The following is an 8418-nucleotide window of genomic DNA, read 5'->3' as shown; positions in this document are numbered from 1 at the left end:
AAGGAGGGGGCTTTGTAGAAAACGAAGCGTTTGAGAGAGGCGGGGCATAGAGGACCTACAATAATGTACAGTATTTGAAAAATAATGTGTTTTTTGAACATTAAAGCATGTCAACATATTCTGTTACACCAAATACACAAAATAATGATCTTTAAAAAAGCATCATATGACCCCTTTAAAGATAAAATGCTTTAATGATGGATTCGTTTCTTACAAACATGCAGCTTTTCACTTCACAAGACATTAACTGATGGACTGGAGTGGATTATTGTGATGTTTTTATCAGCTGTTTGGACTCTCATTCTGACGGCACCCATTCACTGCAGAGGATCCATTGGTGAGCAAGTGATGTGATGCTAAATTTCTCCAAATCTGTTGTGATGAAGAAAAACTCATCTACATCTTGGATGTCCTGAGGGTGAGTACATTTTCAGCAAATTTTCATTTTTGGGTGAACTATTACTTTAACACTGTCATATCAAATAGCAAAATATTTCACATATATGAGCAGTCTAAAAGGTGCTTTATGTCAACCATAAGAGTCTTGAAATAGCAGCATTTCTATGGTTTCCATGTGTTGCTCTTTGAGGATTAATAAAGCTCAGTATCTACTCTGTTTGAAGATAACACCACATGGGTGTACAAAAACACATTATATACCTGACGTTATATATGAAGTCACTCACTCTCATGTCATTCTATACCCATATGCTGTCATTTTTCCAAGCAACTCAAAACAAGTCTTTTCATATCTTTGCTTTCCATCTTATAGTGACCAAAAGCTCACTTACATTCAGTTCCATACAAGAACCACTTGCATTTTTGGCCTTCAAAACCACTGAATGCAAATGAGATTTCAGAGCTTCTGCAGCAAAGAAAATGAGTGAATAATACCTTCAATTTCACTCGTAAGACATCAGAAGACCTGAAATATAGTGTACGAGTCATTTAAACCAGGGTTATTAACATTAACTAAAACTATTAAAACCATTTTTGTTAGTTGAGAAGCTGAAATAAAATATTCATATTAAATGAAAAATTAACTAAAAAATTAGAAATGTTGCCTTGGCAACTAACTGAAATAAGTTTACGCTGAAGCACTAACATTACTAAGTGGAAGTAAATAAAAACTAATAAAAATGTAAATAGCAATATTTAAAAATATATAAAAAAATAAGTAAATAAATGAAGTATACAAATGATACTAAAATAACACTGGTTCAAACTACCATTATGGTCTTTTTTTGTCCTTTCTGGAGCCCCATCAATATCCACAAAACAAAACAGCATATGGGTGTTGAATGACATAAAGGCGAGTAAATATTGAAAGAATTTAATTTATGCAAACTATTCCTTCAAGGAAGATGGTATAGATTTAATTTGATTAAATCATTAATGGGTCACCCCTAGGGAGGCAAAACCCACAGAGCGAAGGGTCACCGAGTGAGATATTATCGATCCCAACTGTACATACATAATTAGAAAAATTTACATCAAGCTAGTAAGTTTCTGAGTCCAAATCTCTGGCGAATCCCACCGGCACAGCACACCTTCCCAAAAGACAAGACAGAGACAGTGTTTAGGGGTCGATCAAGCCCGGCTATGATCGAGTGAGAGGCCAATGCATCCGCTTGACAGAAATTTACAGCAAAAATGTTGGTCAATCCACACTGAGAATGGGACAAATCACAATGACAGTCGTAAAAAAGCTAAATGCTACAATGAGTTGTTATTTTCGTCAAAGCAACAATGACCATTTAAAAATAAGACGACAAGAGGATTCTTCTAGAGAAGAGAGAGTGTTATTCTGCAGTCGGTTACACAGGAGGATATACTGGATGAGTGAGAGTTTGTTTGTAATGTCGTCTTCAGATGGAAAGAGAGGGAATGAGAAGAGGGAGTCACAACACAGCTAGATGCAGGGCAGGCAGAGGCTATAGCACAGCAGCGGCGGGTGATCGTTAGATACACAATGGAAGGGAACAGAGCTCTGAAAAAATGCGGTATGTAGAATCAGCCCCCAGACTATGGAACAAGGAAAAAAATAGAAACAAATACAAGCACAATCAATGAAACCATCGGTGCTAGAGCATGGCTACAAATGCACCTCAAATTATTACTGTTATTATTATTATTGCACACATACATCAACGCTTTTGGGTCTGCTGGTGCTAATGTGTGACCGTAAAATGCATATACCACTATATTTTACACATATTTTAAGTATCAATGCATTCGTTTTTCTGCTGGTGACAGTAAAAATCATAAACTAATATATTATTTAATTGCACACATTTTAATTACAGATGCTGGTGCAGCATGGCTACAAAATGCACCCTAAATTACTAGAACTATTATTATTGCACAAATATATAGATGCATTATTCTTCTGCTGGTTACAGTAAAATGCATGAGCTAGTATATTTAATTGCACACATTTGATATACATATTTCTCATATCGATGCACTTGTTTTTCTGCTGGTGCTAATGGGTGACAGTAAAATGTATATACTATTATATCATTTAATTGCACACATTTTAAATACAGATGCACCTCATCTTATTATTATTATTGTACAAATGCACACATATTGAAGAATTTGTTTTTCTGCCGGTGAATGTAAAATGCATATACTATTATATTATTTATTTGCACACATTTTATTTACAGATGCTGGTTCGACATGGCTACATCTCATTGCATCTAATATTATTATTTTACACTTATGGATGCATCTTATTTTCTGTTGGTGTCAACAAAATGCATAGCATACTACTATAATTATTTAATTGCACATTTTATATACGAATGCATCCGGTGAAGCATGGCTATAAAATGCATAACATGGTACTATTATGATTTAACTGCATTTTAAATATGAATATCGGTGCAGAATGGTGCATTTCTGCTGTTATTATTATTATAATTGACGTGCACAGATACTGTACATGGATGCACCTTTTTTCCTGTCCAGACATGGCTGGCTAAGGTGGGATTCAAGATCCAGGTGTTTTTTTCCCCATTCCAGCAGAATCAAACATTTCAAGCTGCAATCGATGATTTGATATTAAAACAACCCAATTTCTCATGCATTCGTCTTGTAAAAGCTGAAATTGTGGGCAGGTTCAGCTGAGGATATTTCGTGGCACTGCAGCTGCCCATCAGCCCACTGAAGCCATGTTTAATTATTCATAAACAAAACCGCACACGGCGGAACGGATGTGAGGGAATTTAACGGATCGTAACGCGTTATCTACACTGCGACGCGGTGAAACGCTGCCAAAGCTGTTGGCTCTGCAAACGCGCGACTTTGTCGCTTTATGATATGAAGGCTCGCGTTCGTCGCATCGCGCTGAAAGCTTGTAACAAGAGACTCGCCCCAATGAGGAGATGTACGCAAGACAAATACATGCACAGTAGTTATTTCTATATTAAACACATACGGCTTCTGACACAAAGGACGACGCCGAGGAACGTGCTACGCGTTTTCCAAAATGTGACCCGATAACGAATTATCCAGTAAATTAATATACACTCTCTATCTGGAATATACATACAATGGAGATTTTCTTTAATGTTACGCCACTGAGCAAATCGCTCCGTGTTTGTGTCGCAAAACACGCGACGCTCCGCCAGGCCAGCAGCCTTTGATCACATCCGCTCGATCTTCAAACACACATGAAAAAAGACGCAATTACCTCTACTTCTGACCGAACCGAAGACGGGAAGAACCAGATATCCGACGTGCACTAACACCATCCTGGCTCCTTTGTTGCTGTGCTGCCCATGGACACCTTCGCCTTCCAATACGAGACCATTCAAAATGCAGTCCAGACGCCAGCTGCCCGCACACAAAGAGAACGGCAACCAATCAGCGAGCCCGGCGCCGCTTCCTGTGGCTCCGGCCTCGACCAATCAGAGCGCTCGACACGGCGGCGACTCTTTTGTGAATTAGCTGTAGGGGGTTTGACGTTCAGGACGCGGCGGAAACGCGCAGCTACCAAAAACGCGTCAAGATTCGCAAACTATGACGTCAGCGTGCAAGTACATTTTGAAAAATATATAAATAAAAAAAACTGCAGTGCGAAGTTAGTCGAGGTTATGCAATCAGTCTATTTTTTTTGTTCAAGGAATATTCTATGTTATGTCCAATTTACAGCTCCTGTGGCATGTTGTTCCTTACCATACATACATAAATAAATAAATAAATACTGGCTTTAGATAGGGATTTGAACAAACCCTAACCCCAGATATTATCCATAGTACATGATTTTTACCTGGCAGACAATAAAAGGCAGCAAAATTGACTGAATCACTTACACTAAAGGAGACTTTTGGCAAAACAACTTAGAATTTTTTAGTTTTAACTCACACACTCTTAAAAATTAAGGTTCCAAAAGTTTTTTTGTGTGTGTGTGATGCCACAGAAGAACCATTGAACCTTTCACGTTCTTAAAAGACACTTTTTCATATGGTGAAGAACATTTTAACAATCTAAAGAACCTTTTATCACTATAAAGAACCCTTTTGTGGAATGGAAAGATTCTATAGATGTTAAAGGTACTTCATGGAGCCATAAATAACTATAAAGAACCTTTATTTTTAAGAGTGTATCATGAACTTTTTAACAGTCTGCGGTAGCTGTTGTATAACTGTTGTCAACACATATGGCAGATTCAGATTTGATGTTTGTAGTATGTTAGGCCAACAGAAACATGATCAACCTGTTGTTTTGTGTTTTAAAAAAAATAGTTTCTGAAAGAACGCATGAGCAAATCACAGACAGACAGGCACAGTCTGTTGACCATAAAGGGGGTTGGTGGCTCTGAAAGACTATACACTCCATATGTCAGTCCTGAACCCCTTCCCCCAAACACACACACACACACACACACACAGTGATTATCTCTACTCCTTCTGTTCATACTTCTCACCACGACCCCTGTGAAGACCCTCAGCCTCTCTCTCTGTGCTCCTCCAATTATAAAGTAACACATCTCATTCAACATCAATTACACTGCTTGTTAAGAAGAAACCTTACAGCCACTGTACTTAAAAGTATGTTAGTATATGGACAGAATCAAAAACAGTCTATTGTTTAATTAAAAGGCCTTAACCTAACATTGAACCACGTGCAAATCCATGGCCTTATCAATTTGAACCACAGTTTGATGGGATCATACTGACAGCTTTTAAAAGTGAGCTGACCAAAAGAATAGCAGCTTTTATATTACAACTCTCAATGTCCTGTTTATGTGAGTGACGTGAATCTCTAAATATAGTGTTATAAACAAGAACAAATATCTAAAAGTCAATGAAAATAGCAACATTCCATCAGGTCAAACATCATATGAGGAGATAAAAGCATTCAGAAGCTTTATGACGTCATAATTAACAAAATCAAGCACTAATAGAGTTAACCAAATGAAGTTTAAAACTTGATGTCACTGTAGGAAATGCCAATTACCTACAAATAAATAAAAACAAAACAAAACAAAAAAAGTATGCAAATAGACTACCATTCAAAAATATGAGGTCAGTAAGATTTTTATTTTTAAGAAAATTAATACTTTTATTCAGCAAGGATGCATTAAATTGATCAAAAATGACAGTAAGGATATTTATAATGCTACAAGAGATTTCTATTTCAAAGAAATGCTGTTCTTTTGAACTTTGCATTTATCAAAGAATCCTAAAAAGAATGTATCAGTTTCCACAAAAATCTTTGTTTTCAACATTCATAATTGGAAATGTTTCTTGAGCAGCAAGAAAAAGAAGAAAGATCATGTGACACTGAAGACTGGAGTATTGATGCTGAAAATTCAGCTTCGCATCACAGGAAATAAATTACATATTAAAATATATTCAAATTGAAAATAGCTATTTTAAATTGTAATAATATTTCAACATTTTTACTGTATTTTTTATCAAATAAATCAGCCTTGGTGAGCAGCAGAAGATACTTTTTTTTCAAAAACATTAAAAATATCTATAGGTTTTTGGCCTAAAAGGCTATTCAGACTGAATTTAGTCTTATAATATCTTGGCTATAAATAGCAGAGCTGAATTCATACCATAAAAGTTTTTCTGATGTAACTCCAGCAGACTGAGCTCACATTAGCATACAGCTGGGGGTGTCTGGATGAGGGAAACTCCTATTTCTTTGTCATTGGGGATGAACAGAGCCTCTAGTGGCAGCTGCCTAGCGGTGACCCCCGGGGGTCAGAGGTCACCGGATGCTTCCCCACACTGGAGTCTCTATTATACAAGGTTTGTGCTGTTCTGAGCTGTTACACTCTATCATTCACAAGTTTCATTTTAACAACTCATTTTTCAGCTTTTAATAATAATAAAAAAACACACAAGAAATCACAATTTTACAATTTAAATATCTCTATTTATTTATCTTAAAATAGTTTTATTTATTCTACATAAATGCTTAAAGGAAGAAAGGCTTGCGGAAGCAAAAAATATGAACACTCTTGCTGTTAAATTAAAATACTGCCAAAATGAAATGAACAAAAATAGAGTAACATGATTAAATTAAAGGGAGTGTTTTTCGAATGCAGTGGGAATCGAATAAAAACCCAAACCCCTCATGTCACGTGACTTATATTGAGTTCAGCCGCATAGGACCGTCCCTCTGTTCTCTGGACGTTGGATTATTGCCGTTTTAGGATGCTTAAATCTGTATCAAATTACAAAACATTCCAGCAGGAAACACAAGACACATGATTGGAGACTAAACACAGGTGAGGAGGAGGATGATGTCATCATAATGGAGGCTTCAGCACAATGCTGCGAAATCTGAACCGTAACATTTAGAAATGCTTAACTAAGGAACGAAGAGCCAGATATGCTGGTGAGAACTTTTACAACGGCAGGAATAGTTCACCTTTTACTCACTCTTACGTCGTTCCAAACCCATACAACTTCATTCATGGAGGACAAAAGGAGAGATTTTTGTAGAATCGCAATATTCTTTTTCTTACAATGAAAGTTCCAAAAATGTAACGTAATACACTTTGGGGACTGTAAGATTAATATTTTTGAAAGAAGTCTCTTCTGCTCACCAAAGCTGCATTTATTTGATAAAAAATACAGTAGTATTGTAAAATATTATTATAATTTAAAATAACTGTCTTCTATGTTTTAAAATGTAATTTATTGCTGTGATCAAAGCTGAATTTTCAGCATCATTACTCCAGTGTCACATGATCCTCCAGAAATCATTCTAATATGCTGATTTGCTGCTCAAGAAACATTTCTGATTATTATAAATACTGAAAACAGTTGTGCTGCTGAATATTTTTGTGAAATTTTTTTTTCAGGATTCTTTGATAAATAGAGTTCAAAGGAACAGCATTTATTTGAAAAAGAAATCTCTTGTAACATTAAAAATGTTTTTACTGTCACTTTTGATCAATTTAATTCACCCTTGCTGAATAAAAGCATAAATTTCCTTTAAAAACAAACAAACAAACAAAAAAACTAGTGTATATAGGCCTATATGAATATGCAAACGTGAAAATGAGATTTGAGAGCTCTGGTGAAGAATATTTTCATTAAATAATGCCTGAAATTTGGAGCCGTTCCTCACAAAGCTACTGGTTGACTTCTGAAGATTCAAAACATAATGCACAAGTTGCATGAACTAGTTTAGTAGTGGTTTAACATCACTTTTGGAGATGGACAGCATCTGTCCCCATTCATTTAGTTCCCCCAAAAATGAAAATTCTGTCATTAATTAATCGTTCCAAACCCGTAAGACCTCAGTTCATCTTCGGAACACAAATTAAGATATTTTTGATGGAATCTAACAGCTCTCTGACCCTCCCATAGACAGCAAGGGTACTACCAAGATCAACGTCCAGAAACATAGCAAGGAGATCGGTAAAATAATCCATGTGACATCAGGGGTTTAACCGTAATTTTACGAAGCTACGAGAATACTTTTTGTGCGAAAAAGAAAAATAACGACTTTATTCAACAATTCATCTCCTCCGCATCACCCTAGCGCTATTTTGGAGAGTATCCATTGAACGCACACAGCGTATGCTGTTCTGTGTCAGCTGCGCCACGCGGATACGTTTTGTACATTGTTTGTGCTTTGTTTTGAACGAAAACAACGTATCTGTGTGGTGCGGCTGACGACTCTTTAAGAGCTGTTTGTGTGCAAAATAGAACTGCATGATTCTGGATAAACTGAGTTTTTTTCTTTTTCCCCAATGGAAGTTGTGGTCTCCTCATGATTCTGAAGAAAAAACATTAGACAACTAAACAAAATCACATGTAATTTATGAATGAACAATTAAATGACTCACTCAAGATGTACTTGTTCCATTACTGGATGAATCAGTGTTCTTGAACGAATCTCTTGTATGATTCAAAGACAAATACATTTTAACAGCCCCTT

This window comes from Sinocyclocheilus rhinocerous, unplaced genomic scaffold (genome assembly GCF_001515625.1).
Source record: "Sinocyclocheilus rhinocerous isolate Xijiao unplaced genomic scaffold, SAMN03320098_v1.1 scaffold1045, whole genome shotgun sequence".
Classification (NCBI taxonomy): domain Eukaryota; kingdom Metazoa; phylum Chordata; class Actinopteri; order Cypriniformes; family Cyprinidae; genus Sinocyclocheilus; species Sinocyclocheilus rhinocerous.
The sequence above is the reverse complement of the archived record's forward strand: the minus strand, read 5'-3'. Positions refer to the sequence as shown.